Source organism: Aotus nancymaae, unplaced genomic scaffold, assembly GCF_030222135.1.
Source record: "Aotus nancymaae isolate 86718 unplaced genomic scaffold, 86718_ANA_hifiasm-v0.15.2.pri h1tg000036l, whole genome shotgun sequence".
Classification (NCBI taxonomy): domain Eukaryota; kingdom Metazoa; phylum Chordata; class Mammalia; order Primates; family Aotidae; genus Aotus; species Aotus nancymaae.
In genome coordinates this window covers 28187168-28199556 of record NW_026988450.1, presented here as the reverse complement: position 1 = coordinate 28199556, position 12389 = coordinate 28187168, and the positions used below count along the sequence as shown (strand labels likewise).

The 12389-nt window shown below is 34.3% G+C and overlaps 1 protein-coding gene across 1 annotated transcript in view; it reads right to left on the bottom strand.

The window, feature by feature from the left end:
* PKIA (cAMP-dependent protein kinase inhibitor alpha) overlaps window positions 1–11279 on the bottom strand; it is a 29213-nt gene extending 17934 nt beyond the window's left edge. Inside the window, exon 1 of the mRNA XM_012450925.2 lies at window positions 11151–11279. The gene's annotated coding sequence lies outside the window, so the exon portion shown is untranslated. The remainder of the gene's footprint in view (window positions 1–11150) is intronic.
* Between the last annotated feature and the right edge of the window lie 1110 nt (window positions 11280–12389).

Sequence of the window (12389 nt, the reverse complement as noted above, 5' to 3'; positions counted from 1 at the left end):
CTTTGACTATAATATAAACCACTTGAAATTTTTATTTTTCTAGTTTGCACTCTAAATTTTAGAAAAGGCTTTTATACACAATTCATGGTACAAAGTCAATCCTTAAAAAATAAAAATGCTTGAATTTATTACCTTATGGTACAAATTAGAATTTCTTTTGTATTTACATAACTACAAGATTTTTATTTCAGCATTATGCATTAGTAATGTTTGTGTCTAATTCCTATAATATTTTGTTTCAACCAAACTCATTTGAGTGATAATTAGAAGATCTGGTGCTTATCTTCTAGGCTTTCATCATTGCATGTCACTTAATTAATTCACACCAACTTTTAATATTTTATAACACAACTAAAGATTCTATAAACACATAGAATAACCACTATCCAAATGACTCAGGATAAAACAGGTTTCAGATGTGAAATTATAGCCATGCTTGGCTATACTTCCATCTAAATGCTTCATCTGAATGGAGGTGTTCAACCCAGCTGCATAGATAAATCACCTGGGGTGACTTTAAAACTTACCAATGGCTGGCCCCACTATCAAGTCTGATTATTGTCTACACGATAATAATCATTTTTCAACTGAGAGCTTTTTTTTTTTATTGGTTGCAAAGGCAGCATGAGCACAGACACACACACACACACACACACACAAACACACACACACTCCCAGTACTTTTAGAAATTATAGAACAGGGTTAATCATAACTATTGAGTTAAAATGCTATTTATCAACATGTTAAAATGCAAATGAGTAGGGTAAAAATGAAAGATAAACTGTTTTACATATTTTTTAAGTCTTATAGAAATCCTTAGGAAATTAATATGAAATGGAGAAACACAAAAATCTTGTTGCTTTTTTTATTCCCTCATCTGTGGCAATGCAAATAACAGAAATCACTCTGGGACTTCAATTAAACCATTGATGCCAGAGGTTGCAAATTTCTTTTGTGGAAAATCAGATTTTGGTGATGACCTTGAGCAGTAGGACATAAAGAACTCCCACAAGCTTAGCGTTCCAATAATGAAACACTAGGCATAAATGGGTTAAGGAACGCTACAATATATTAGGTCTAGCCAACATTGTCTCTTTCTTCCATCTCCCTCTAAGGTATGACAACTCCAGTCCCCACCTTGTTGTCTCCTAAGTATAATCTCCTCTACTAAAATGTGTTTTTATACTTATTGTCATACAGTAATTCAACTATAAAAGACTGCAAATGCAAGCAGAATCATTTAAAGAAGAAAGGAAAATGCTGTCACAAATTTTTAACACAGAAATAGAATTTCAAGAGTGAGCTATAAAAAAGTAAAATTGAAAAGTATTTCTTACAGTCAATACTTGCAGGTAATACTATCACCCCTCTCACAGAAGCAAGAGGGATGAGGCATAGAAGGAACATGGTGTTGAGGGTAATGAAAATATGCAGTTACTGCAACCTGTTACACGCTGCATTCAATTGATTAGAAGATAGGGGTTTCAATGCCATAATTTTTATAGTATTTGCTTGCCATTTGATGTTGGGAAAAATATTAATTTCTCTGCTCTTCAGTTTTCATGCCTTCCAAAATAAAGAAATATTTCAAAACTTTTCAAGGTTTAAAAGTTGCTGACCTTAGTGTCTGTGTGCCCTTCATAAAGGGCAAGTTTCACAAAGTATGGTATTCCTCTGAAAGGCCCTTGAAGTAAGAAAAAAAACTATATTTAGAAAGCCCATTCAGTGTCCCTGGGTGTTCTCATATCTTGCTGCTATTTATAACCAGGTATAGGCCAGTAGGACAACAGATTTGCTTTAACTAATAAGTGCCCAGGTTTCTGAGAGTTAAAGAGAAGTTTTTCATTTTTCTAAGTGTGGATTTAAGAAATTGTGGAAAATAGGAATTTTTTGAACTTGGTTGCTGAATTGCCCAGTTGTTACATGGCCTGACGTGGATAATTTAAAAGGTTGCATGTCTTTTTGGACATATAGTTGTCACCCTGCTGTTTTATTACAGCCCGCTTAACAGGGTAAACATGTTCAACTGTTTTGAGTTTGTGAGTGTGAATGTTCCTTATGGTTTGTTTTTCTTACAAATTTCATGCCCATTTACTCCAATTTTGAATGCATGTAGAAATATATAAAATTCTTGAAGAACTTATTTCCATTCTTATGAATCTTGTTAATTTTATTTTAATACAGAGAGCTTTACTAATTTTATTTTTATTATTACTCTACATTTGTAGAGTAAAAAATCAAAAGAAAACAAAACATTGATAGAGTTTGGCTTTGTGTCCCCACCCAAATCGCATGTTGAATTGTAATCCCATAATCCTTATGTGTAGTGGGAGGGACCCAGAGGGAGGTAACTGAATCAGAGGGGTGGTTTTCCCTATGCTGTTCTCGTGATAGTGAATTCTCACAAGTTGTGATGATTTTAAAAGTGTCTGGCATTTCCCCTGCTTGCACTCATTCTCTCTCCTGCCACCCTGTGAAGAGGTGCCTTCCATCATGTTTTTCAGTTTCCCGAGGCTTCCCCAGCAATATGGAACTGTAAGTCAATTAAACCTCTTTCCTTTATAAATTACCCAGTCTTGGATATGTCCTTATAGCAGCATGAGAATGGACTAATACAAACATCATTAGGAAAAATTCCCAAAGCCTCAAAAAGGAAATGAAGTATTGAGGGAAATACATGGTATTAGCAAGAAAGATTAGCACCACTAGACTAGAAGCCGACTACCATTGTAAACAGCTTTTAACTATACTAGCTGCCTGAAGAAGGATCATCTGACTCAGGGAGGACTTGTCTTTTGTTCATAATTTTTTAAATACCATCTTACAGTTACAAAAAAGTTGAAATGACAGTAAAAAGACAGTAAAAATGGCTTATTTCTCAAGCCATTTAAGAGTAAGTTTTCAACACCATGACCTGTCAACCCCAAACACCTTAGTACTTCCTACAAACATATCCAAATATAAACCTGAAAATCTGACAATTAACACTGATACATTACTATAGTACTGTCTAAACCTCCGACTTGGTCAAGTTTTGTGAAATCCTAATAATAATGCCCTTAATAACAAAAGGATTAGTCTAAAATCACATTTCATTGAATTGGCCTGTCTTAATTTTCTTTTATCTGGAAATTTTTCCTGGGTTTCCCTTGAATTTCATAGCCTTGCAACCTTTAAAAATACAGACTAGTTATTTTGTAGGGTTTAGCTGTTTGTATTTATCTTATGATTAGATTCAGAAGATGTGTTCTTTGGCAGAAAAATCACATTGAAGCTCTATTCTCACCACATTCTATCTACGGACAATTTGGGCAAACTTTTCATTTGTACCCTTATTGGGATACTAATTTTACTCATTAGATTAAAAGGCGCCACACAGTCTTTTCCACTATAAAGTTATTTATTTCTTTTTTAACATTAATACACTTTGTGGCAATATACTTTGTGCTTAAGTGAATATCCTATTTCTCACCAAACATAATTTGTTCAATTTATTTATATTGATATAAACTCATTGACAATTTTATTAAATTAACTATAACCAGTTTTTATTATTATTTATTTTGAAGCTCAGATTGTTCAAGATTTGCCAAGGGGAAATCTCTTCAATTTGGCCCATATGTCCTTTGACATCTCCCTGTCATTCTTTGATATGTTTCTCACTTCTTGGAACAATATGTTCTAGGATCATCTTATGCTTTCTCTTCTCTGAATCAGCCATTTCTCCAGAAAGCTCTGGTTCCTTCACTAAGTTAATTGTATCCAGAAACCAAGACCTGGACACTAGGTTTGCTCATTGCTATTGGGGAATAGCTGCCCCAGGCCTTTACAATAAACTGAGCTATGGAATTTATGTGTATACAGACATACACACATACCTACATGTGAAAACATTCATCTACATTTATATAGTCTCACACACACACATAAACCTTACATATATGTTTATTTCTGTATTTGCTATATATATATTGAAAACCAGCACTTTCATTCCCCCCATTTTCACTCAGCACCACAGTTCATTCTAGCTTTTGCCTATATCATACTTTAACTTCCTCCTCAGACAATAAGAAACACTGATTACCTTCATCTTTAATATTCTCACTTATTAGCTCAAGCTCCCTGTATTTCAACAAATTATTGTTGCTACCACTGTTCTACTCCATACAACATTCTCCTCACCTAGCACAGACTATAACTATCTGTACTGAGTGGCTGCTGTGGCCACTCCTTCATGTAGCTGACCCTCTTCCTCCAATAACTTTCAACATTTCACACTAGGCTTCTCTGTGCTGACATCCTCCTTCCACTTCTTGGGCTCTAATAGCCAATGCCCAATCACTGTAACATTGCAATCTCCTGTATACCCACCCTGCCCATGGTGACAAAGGCTTACTAGGCTTCATCTAATGGCTTTTGGACTAAATTGTTTAAGAAAGGAAGGGACAGGGAAGAGGATGAGGAAAGGAAAGTGGTAAAGAATAGAGAGGATCAACATTTTTTCCTAAACAATATTAGAAGTGGTTCTTCAGGAAGTTATAAAGACAACATGAAGTATCAGCTAAATAATGAAGCCTAGATTACATATTCTTTACATATCTATATCTATATTCTCTATATCCTTATATCTATACCATATGTATGCATCATTTTATAGCAACAAAATATATGTGACAAAATTTGTAATATTTATCTAAATATTTTAATACCTTACAATTTAAAAAATTATATAGCACAATTCAATTATTAACAGTTCATTTATATGAATGTATTTGCAAGTCTCCATGCCAACAGTGCTTGGTACTGTAGTGGTGTTTATTGGATCCTCTTCCCCTTTTGCCACTCAGGATTCATATCATCTGCTGATTTTCAATTGCATACTGTTGGTGCTCTGCACCAGCCCATGTTTAGTCTCTTGTATCTAAACAAATATACCAGCTTGTTAGTTTTCAAAGAGTTGTCCGTAAACCATATGTAGCAGAATAACCTGAAGACCTTGTCAAAAGACAGGTCCCCAGGCCATCTCAATTTCCTGTTCACTATTTTTATGGGTGGAAATGGTTGTCTGGAACTCACCTCAGGTGATTCTCATGGATTAAATATTGAAGCCACCTTGTAACTCACACGTCTACAATTCCTCAGAGTTCTCTGTTTAAAATACACACCTTTGCTCTATCATTTTTACATTTCTTATGTAATAAACTTGCTCATTGATAAATGTGTGAATAGCCTCCATAGCAAAATGTATCTATCCTTTTCAAAATGTCTCTCACCAAATGTCTCCATAAAATGAAATGCAGCAATCTTCTGAGGTCTTATTTTGAGGTATCTTGCAGGTCTTCCAGGTTCATAAAATAATAAGTGCAAAGTTCCTGATGCTGGAAACCTCTTTTAGTGTAAAAGCATCCTAGAGGCAAGTGTGTGAGGAGGAAAGTGGTAAATGAGTTTGGACAGTAAGGCAGAAGGAACTGTGACTAAGGCCATGTAGGCCAAAGAAGGCAGTTTAATTTTTATTTTAAAAGTGATGAGAGCTAGGGTTTTGGACAGTAATGGTTCCTGGTTTAAATTTCTTTGGAAGATTATTCTGACTATTCTACTGGTTATAAACCAGAAGGACTGTGTCAAGAGGGGAAGGATGAAGATCCTGTAAGAGACTGCCTGTTGCAGTAGGTGAAGCAAACAATGATGACTAGGGTGAAGATGGTGAGAGGGATTCAGGATAGATTTTAAAGGTAGAGGTGGAAAGAGTTTTTTATGGACTTGATGTAGAAATTTTGGAAAAGTGAAAGTTTAAGAATGAACCCAAAGCTTTTGGCTTGAGCAAATGAATGAGTTGTGGAGATGGAAAACACTGGAGTGAAAGTGATAGAAAAAAGTAAAATATTTCATTGTATTTGCTAGTTCTGAAGTATCTATGATGTATAAAGTGGAGATACTTAGTAGGAGATGAGAATTATGAGTCTCAACCTTGGGTGAGTGGTGAAGGCTAGAGGTATGAATTTGGGAGTCAGAGTCATATGCCTATTGAAGCAGTGGGACTAGAATAAATCTCATGTGCATGGACAGAAAACTGTAGAGGGCCAGGAATGAGTTTTAGAGCACTCTAACAATAAACACTAAGAGATGGAGGCATCACAAAGGAGACCAGGAGGAAATGTGAAGTGAAAAAGGAAGAAAACCAGAAGAGTATGGTGTTCTAAAAGCCAATCAAGCAAAACATCAATGTTGGAAATTATGCGAGCTTATTTTCCAAAGTTTGTTGTATTGATAACTTAAAACTTGATATTCTAAAGAGACCTTTTAGCAAACAGAAAAAAGAATTGTGTTTTCCATTAAAAGTGATTGACTGTTAACAGCATAGGGACAGGAAATGTGAAAAAGATATCAAGAGTTTAGGTAGAACATGATTTTAAACAAAAGTGTTCATTTATGATACAAGTACACAATATAAGACATAATATTTTGTCTTTCTATCAACTGCAGCTACAGGATGCCATAAGTGAAGATGAGTGATTATAGTTTAATATCAAATTCAGGGGAAATGGGGAAAATATTTGAGTCTTCATAATTTTTAAATATTTTAAAAACCTTTATAGTCTTGAGACTTGTCATAAGTGAAACGAATTTTACAAATGATCATAACAATTTTAGAATCAGAATAAAGTTTACATATAAAATGACTTACTTGAATTCACATGATTCATTTTCATGGGTAAAGACTAAGACTTGGGTTTTCTGATTACTGAGTATTATTTCTTACTTTAGCATACCGTCTTGAATATCTTCAATCATCTATAAGATGACTAAAAAGAGGCTTATCAGTGATATCTTACATTTTAAAATAAAATTCTAAATAATTAGAGCTAGGAGAAATAAGGCTTATGAGGATTAAATTGTAAGAAGATCTTATAAGAGGGGGAAAAGTAAGAAATGCATTTTCACTTGTAAAGATAGGAGATTTTAGGAAAAAGCAATCAAGACTTTATTTATACATGTTTATATTAGTTTAATAAAACAAAGACAAACATCACAGGACTAGCAGATAATTTTGAATATGAAGACTGATAAAGATTAACATCCATTACACTAAAGACCAGATAAGATAAGGTCTTCATTCTATTACAGCATATCAGGAATAAGGATACCTCCTGATACTTTGGTATGTGCCATTTTGGGATAATGAACTTTACTACAAAGTGAACATTTATGTCAAGAAGAAGTAGTTTAGTATATAATGGTAGTCATATATGAATATGACTCATTAAATTTAGGTATGCCATGAAAGCTATGCTAGGTTACTTTGAAAAGTTAGAAATGACCAGGTTAACTAACCTTTCTTTTCTTTTGTTCTTTTTTAATTTTGGTTCACTTTTTAAACTTTTATTTTAGGTTCAGTGGTACATATGCAGGTTGTTATATAGGTAAACTCATGTCACAAGGGTTTGTTTCACAGACTATTTTGCTACCTAGGTACTAAGCCTAGTACCCAAGAGTTATTTTCTCTGCTCCTCTCCCTCATCCCACCCTCCACCCCCAGAAAGGCCCTAGTGTCTGTTGCTCCCTTGTTTGTGTTCATGAGTTGTCATCATTTAGCTCCTACTTATAAGTGAGAACATATGGTATTTGGTTTTTCCTCTTGAATTAGTTTGCTAAGGATGATTGCCTCCAGCTTCATCCATGTTCCCACAAAAGACATGATCTCATTCTTTTTGATGGCTGCATAATGCATAGTATTCCATAGTGTATATGTACCATATTTTCTTTATTCAGTCTATCATTGATGGGCATTTAGGCTGATTCCATGTCTTTGCTATTGTGAATGGTGCTGCAATGAACATTTATATGCATGTGTCTTTATAACAGAATGATTTATATTCCTCTAGGTATATAAACAGTAATGTGATTGCTGGGTCTAATGGTAATTAACTTTTCTTTTTAATGCTAGAATAACTGTTACATAAAATATTTCACTATGCCACTGTCAAAGACAAAATCTTGTGACTAACGGGTCCATTGTCTAACCATCTAAAGCTGCACATTCACTCATTAGTCACATGTGGCTTTTGAATCCTTAAAATGTAGGCTAGTTTGACCCAGGGGCTGAAATTTTTATTTTATTTAATTTACATTTATTTTTTCAAAGAAACATGTGGCTAATGGCTACAGTGTTAGGCAGCACCAAGACCACACCCATTATCACAGAAATGTCTATGGAACAGAGCTGACCTACAACATTTAAAAAACTTTGTGCATTCTTCTTTGTTAACAAAATTGAATCTTATTAACAGGTAAAATTATCAAGATAGTAGATATAAGCTGAAGCTCCAAAAAACTATTTAATTTGATTGTACTTAAATAACAATGAGAAATAAGTATGGGAAAAGTAAACAGAAAATGAACCTAAGATATTCTTCAGAATTTTCCAGAATAGGAAACATAGTGACTGTTAAACAGATGAAAAGATTTCCAATCAATTGATAATTAGAGAAATGCAAACTAAAACTATTATAGACTGAATTGTGTTCCCCAGAAATTCATAATGTTAAAGTCTCATTCTTCAGTGTGACTGCATTTGGGGATAAGCCATTTAACGAAGTCATTTAGGTTAAATAAAGTCTTGAGCATAAAGCCCTAATCCAATATAACTGGATTCCTTAGAAGAAGAATAAGAGAGTCCAGGGATGTGTGCACACAGGGAAAAAGCCATGCGATGACATAGCAGGAAGGCAGTAGTCTCCAAGTAAAGGAGAGAGGCCTCAGGAGAAACTAAACCTGGCTTCATCTTTCTGGACTTCTAACCTCCAGAACTGTGTAAAAACAAAATTCTGTTATTGAAGCGATAGACTCTGTAGTATTTTGTTATGGCAGCCCTAGCAAACTAGCACAAAGACCAATTGAGGTTTTATACTAACTAAATTGGCTGATCTAATTGATGAGGCTGTAGAGTCATAGGACTGCAACTTGATTCAGTAACTTTGAAAAACATTTTGGCATTATCTTTTAAAGCTGAATATTCAAATTTCCAATGATCCAGCAGTTCTAATCTTAGTTACACATGTTAAGATACATCTTACATGTGTGTAACAGGAGACATGAAAATACATGCTAATAAAATATTGTTAATAACAGATCCACAGACCCAAAACAATTCAGATAGCATCAACAAGACAATATACACATTTTTTATATTTATACATCATAGTATCATACAGTAGAAACAATGAATAAACACTAACTAAAACAAAATAGATGTACCTTAGAAACATAATAATGTTGAGTGTAAAAAAGCAAACATAGTTACATAAAGTATGATGCCAATTGTATAAAATGCAAAAAATCATACATAATGAAAAATACAGAAAAATTAAGTGAATGCTAATATAAAACCAAGAGCAGAGTTATACTTTTTAATGCCAGAAAAGAAGAACCAGAGAAACGCACAAAGGAAGATTCAGCAATGTTGATTCTAGTTCTTAGTTTTGGTGGTGTGTTTGACATCTGGGAGAGTATGTGTGAGTGTTTTGGTTTTATGGTAACTGGATTATGCTAAATTTTACATTTCCTTCTTCAATGAAATGAATTTTGTTCTCTCTTGGAAATGAAGGAGATAGCAACAACAGAATGCAGAGACATAGCTGCTGCAGCTGTACTACCCATGGAAAAGTATAAATAGCAATTTAGCAGCTAGTGATTCTGAAATTGCCCTTAACCATGTTGTTATAAAAATACTCTAACAAATATGTTTTATAGTATGGTAACTATAGCAAATAACAATATATTGTATATTTCAAGGTAGCTAGACGATTTTAAATGTTATCCCTACAAAGAAATAATAAATGCTTAAAATGATGGATATGCCAATTACCCTGATTTGATCATTATAGAATGTATATATGCATTGAAACATCACACTATACCCCATATATATACAATTACTGTATTTGTTATAAATTTGAAAAAAAATAGAAAAGTTTACAAGTAATATAGTTAAAAAATTCATCTGACGGATTTTCTCCCCATGCCCAAATCACTGAACAGTAAATCTAATGAAGATACTGTGCCTAAATGTAAAGGATAATATGTAAATTATTTAAAAAATCAGTCTCAGAACTAGAAAAATTGTCAGCTACATCAGCAGTCTCAGATTCAAGCTTTTATGTCATGGATATTTCTGTCATAGACCCTGGCAAATATGTGTTCTGTGTTAGCCTTGTAATTGTCCTTAGAATCATGGAGGCCTATTCATTCATTCAAAAAATTTTATGGCTCATATTTCATGTGTTAGTTATGGTAATGGGTTCGAAGACTACAGAAGCCAACACACAACGCAATATAAGGACAAACTTTTTTTCTTCATTCATCCATTATTCAACATGTGCCTTCATTTTGAGTATTGACTAGGAATCAAGCACTGTGCTAAATGTATATATTAATAAGGGCATATTAATATAACTGCAAATGAGAAGACTAGCCACTGATTATGATGTTACTATTGTCTTTTTCTTTTCTTGCCATAAAATGGGATGTCCCTTTGCCCCAGGTTTTGCTCTCAAATTGCAAATGAAAAGAAAATTCTCAGTGGGATGCTGACGTGCATAGATAAACAAGAACAGAGCTCCTCTTTCACATGTTGCATGCACCTCCCTTCCAGCTCTCTATATGCAATCACTTGGATTGTGCCAAGACCAAAAGTAGAAGTGTCCCATAGGAACCAAACCAACTTCCTCACATCATTCATTAGGACTATTCCTCTTGTAGAAGACTAAATGCCATCATGACCCATAATTTTCATGACCTTCATAGAGGGTCACGGAGACAACCTATGAAAATAATTTTTCTTAAAAGAAAATACTGAAAGAGTTAATCTGCTGCTCCACAGATCTAACCTCCGGGGATTAAACCACAAGCATAGAGATCACTAAGTGTACTTAGTAATAACAAGCTAAAAATAGAAAAAAGCATGGTGCTGTTATTGTGTGAGTTTCCCTCCAAGGTTTTGTCTGATAAACATCACTACCTCCAAGGGGATTGTAAACAGGTTTTTTGTAGGGTAGGTTAGATACCTGTTTTTTACAGACAGTCATGCCATAACCAGTTCTCAGCACACTTATTTTAAGATAATTAAATGTTTAAGATTTAGTGTTCCTACCTGATTGGAAACCTTCTTGTCTTTAATTCATTGACTTTACTCGATCTCGTTTTTCTTGGAGATGATCTCCAGATTTCTCTCAGAAATCGCTTCTGTGGGGAAACCAGGGCTTCTCAGAAAGTCAGGAAACTGAAATGGAAACAGTAGGAGAAAGGGAAATTATCTGTACATATAAGTTTCACTTTTAAAAATTTTTAAGGAAATGTTCAAGCATCTGACTTTTGAACAGCATCATAACTGCAGGAAATTTCATGATTTACAAGTATGAATTCTCAAAAGACAAACACATGATGTGAGTACAGGTTGCATTTTGGGATTTCAAGTCAAGCAGTCTTCAAAAAAGGCCTGGTCAGCCTTCGTTAAGTGTGTGTGTGTGTGTGTGTGTGTTTGTGTGTGTGTGTGTGTGTTTGTGTGTGTGTGTGTGTGTGTGTGTGTGTAGCTTTTTTTTGTGATGGGGTGGTGGGGAAAGAATAAATCTGTTGACTACTAGTCAGTGATTGAGAGGCTAAAAAAGGCAAGTTTTCTGTCTTTTTCTTTCATGTTCACTTTCGTTCTTCAGTCTTCATCTAGATTTTTCTTCTGTCTTCACTTAAGATCTTCAGAAAATTAATTTGAATGAACTTAATTATTAATAAAATAAACATTGGAATTTATTGAAGGATATTTTACAGAGACTTTTAATGTCTTTTCAAGCATTGTCACACACAAAAGTATTAGAGTGTGTGTGTATAGCTTTTCTTGTGATGAGATGGTGGGAGAAAATAAATCTGTTGACTAGTACTCAGTGATTTAGAAAGATGGACAGATTTAGAAAGATGGATATTAGAGTAAAGTGAAGCAAATTATGCAATAAAATTCCAACACTGTGATTCCAAAACAATCACAGCAGACTTCCGGGTGACTAAGGGGTAGCTTTCTCATATTATAGTCACACCTATTATAGACCATCTGTCCACAACTTGTGGACAGATCATTAATTATTCACAGAAAACAAATGACCTGATCTCTCTTTCCGTCCACTTCTTGATCATTCTCATATACATTTTTTCTATCTTTAATGTCATACTCTTTTCCATCTATTTGAAAACAGGGATATAGTAGGAGCGACACACAATAAGCCAGCCCTCCACATCTGTACAGTGATGGCCCTGAAAGGAACACTGGCCTATTATGAAACTAGAAGTGGTTTGGGATTGTCTTTGACTGATTTCCCTCAGAAGCAGAGCCTGAGAGAAGAAT